Source organism: Marmota flaviventris, chromosome 6 (genome assembly GCF_047511675.1).
Source record: "Marmota flaviventris isolate mMarFla1 chromosome 6, mMarFla1.hap1, whole genome shotgun sequence".
Lineage (NCBI taxonomy): Eukaryota > Metazoa > Chordata > Mammalia > Rodentia > Sciuridae > Marmota > Marmota flaviventris.
Genome location: NC_092503.1, coordinates 24,198,419 through 24,200,947, shown reverse-complemented (window position 1 = coordinate 24,200,947; position 2,529 = coordinate 24,198,419). Strand labels below are relative to the sequence as shown.

The window sequence follows — 2,529 nt, the reverse complement described above, 5'->3', positions numbered from 1 at the left end:
AACAAATCTAAAAAACCATTATGTTGAGAACAGGGATAACAGATACTACAGAGTATGCCCTACTGTTTTCAATAGTGTGATAATTCAAGAACAGGAGGGGTTGGGGCTATAGCTCAGTGTGAGAGTGGTTGCCTAGCATGTGTGAGGCACTGGGTTTGATCCTCAGCACCATATTAAAATAAATAAACAAATAAAAGCCTTCTATTCATTTACAACTACCAAAAAATAAAAAAAATAAAACAGGCAAGACAAATTTGTGGTCATGGATATTTGTATAGTGGTTTTCTGTAGGTGGGAAGAGACTACCTGGAAAAGTCAAAAAGGAACTATTGGGAATACAGGAATGTTGGTTGGGATATAGTTTTCCCATGTGTATACATATGTCAAAATTCACTGAATAAGAAATAAGAAGAATATTAAAATATATAACATGTATACTATGAAGTGTCTCAATATTTCATACAAATTCCTTACCAAGATTATAAATGCCCTACTAATGCTCTTGGCTCTAGCCTGATGCTTTCATTTTGGTCTGTGGTTCTGGGTACATACCACTCACAATGAAGTCCTCTACTTGGGCAGGATCTTGTCCTGTCCAGGATGTTCCCTGCATATGGTATGATGTTAACTCAAACAATTGTGAACTTAAATTTCACTTCTCATAGAAACTTCTCAGTGAAGCACCTTCTATTTTTGTATTCTGTTTTAGTTTCCTTTTAACTTATAACTTCACCAATATTAGAGTACATACATCTTTGTTTATTGAGATATTTTCTGCTGTCTCTTCTGTTGATGAGCCATTGGTTTGTTGCCATGTTTGAATTATTTTATATAAAGTGTCTATGAGCATTATTTTGTAAGGTTTTTTTTGAGACATATTATTGATGATTTTGGAGTACTCTGCTGTTTCTCTAAGAGCACAGGGAATTTGTGTTTGGTATATTTTTAGGTAAGTATTATCTTTGAACTATAGCAATTATTCAATAAGCATTCTTTGCATGACCAAAAGATTCAGTGAAGGGAAATCATTTATAATAGTATCTGCACAAAATATTGATAATGCAAAGTTGAACAAGATATAAACCATGTTGGAACAGGGATTTGATACAAAGTAAAGTAGGGAATTAAATTAGTAAAATGTGTGAATTATGATTAGTGTGTAATATTAAATTTTAATATAGCATATTGTGTTTTACTCAAACATCAGTGATAATGAGGCTAAGTTTTGCATAATTTATTAAATTTTCCACCTGGTGGAATAAGAAAAAATATGATGCATATTATATAATTTTTGATATTTCAGTCAGAAAATCCTAATTTTTTAACTTTCTTAGTAACATTCACTCATTTTTCTATTTTCTATGTATTACTGCCTGTGTTACTACCTTTTCTGGAGCCTCAACCTTTTCATTTCAAGTTGGACTCAGTCCATTTACCTCCACAGTAGACTGAAAATAATGGACACATGACCTAATTTTGGACAGTGTATTCTACTTCTTGCATTCAGTAATTGATATATATCACTGATGTTAAATCAATGAATGTTATTTCTGGGAATATTAAGAATAAGGAAGGTATTATTTTTACCAGGATTACTAGCTATAAAGTTGTTGTAATCCTGTAACTCTTCGTTTTTTTTGTTTTGTTTTGTTTTTTCACTCAGATTCAAAGTATCAACACTCACTAGGTGAATTGCTATTGATGGAAAATATTAACTATCATTGTAGTTGGGGGTTATTTTGCCAACATATGAGAACAGGGTTTCTGAGAATTAACCCAAAAGAGCATATGGGCCAACAGATACTGAGAAGAGTCCCTTACCCGATAACATTATTTGAATTCTTGATTCAGCTATGACTATATAAAACTCATTGCATTCCTTGAATTCCCAAATAGCATAATTCCAAATTTTTTATTTTTGAAATTAAGGTAGTTGGAAAAAGTAAAACCACAACAAAAAAAAAATACTCTTCTGAAATTTCTAGAAATATTTTTCTACAGTTCCAAATGCATATTTTTGGTATTGTTTAGGGAGCTATTTTGATAATTCCTGTGAGGAGCCCAGTTTGTAAAATGACTGATGAACTCATTCAAAAGGAAAAATCTCAGATCTAAGAGTGTGTTTTCTATTGGTAGTATAAATGACAATGTCAGCAAGAATGCTTTTTGTGCGAGTTATTACTCTTATTTCTAACATAGAGAAAGATGGTTTCTTTAGGAAATCGAGATAACAGTCTTGAAGTGTTCTTGTACCAGAAAACACTGACTGGAGAGCAGGTAATGGAAAGGAAAGAGTATATATAAATATACAGAGACACATGCATGAATAATAGAACCACAAAATCAATGCAAATTAATCTGAGCATTCTCTCTACACTCTGTAGAGTTTTTCTGAAACTATTTCTATATAGAATTTATAGACACTATCAAAACAGTAATTTTAATTGCATTAATATGTACAAGTTTGATCTAAAAATATTAATCATATATATTTAACTCCTTTTTTTTCAGTTGCTGAGGACAGCTGGA

At 31.5% G+C, this 2,529-nt stretch overlaps 1 non-coding gene across 1 annotated transcript; it reads right to left on the bottom strand.

Annotated features, from left to right (window-relative positions):
- Positions 1-1,655: 1,655 nt before the first annotated feature.
- On the bottom strand, positions 1,656-1,727 carry LOC114095343 (small nucleolar RNA SNORD56). Its single transcript, XR_003583233.1, has one exon. It is a non-coding gene; the product is annotated as a small nucleolar RNA SNORD56 (small nucleolar RNA).
- Positions 1,728-2,529: the final 802 nt, after the last annotated feature.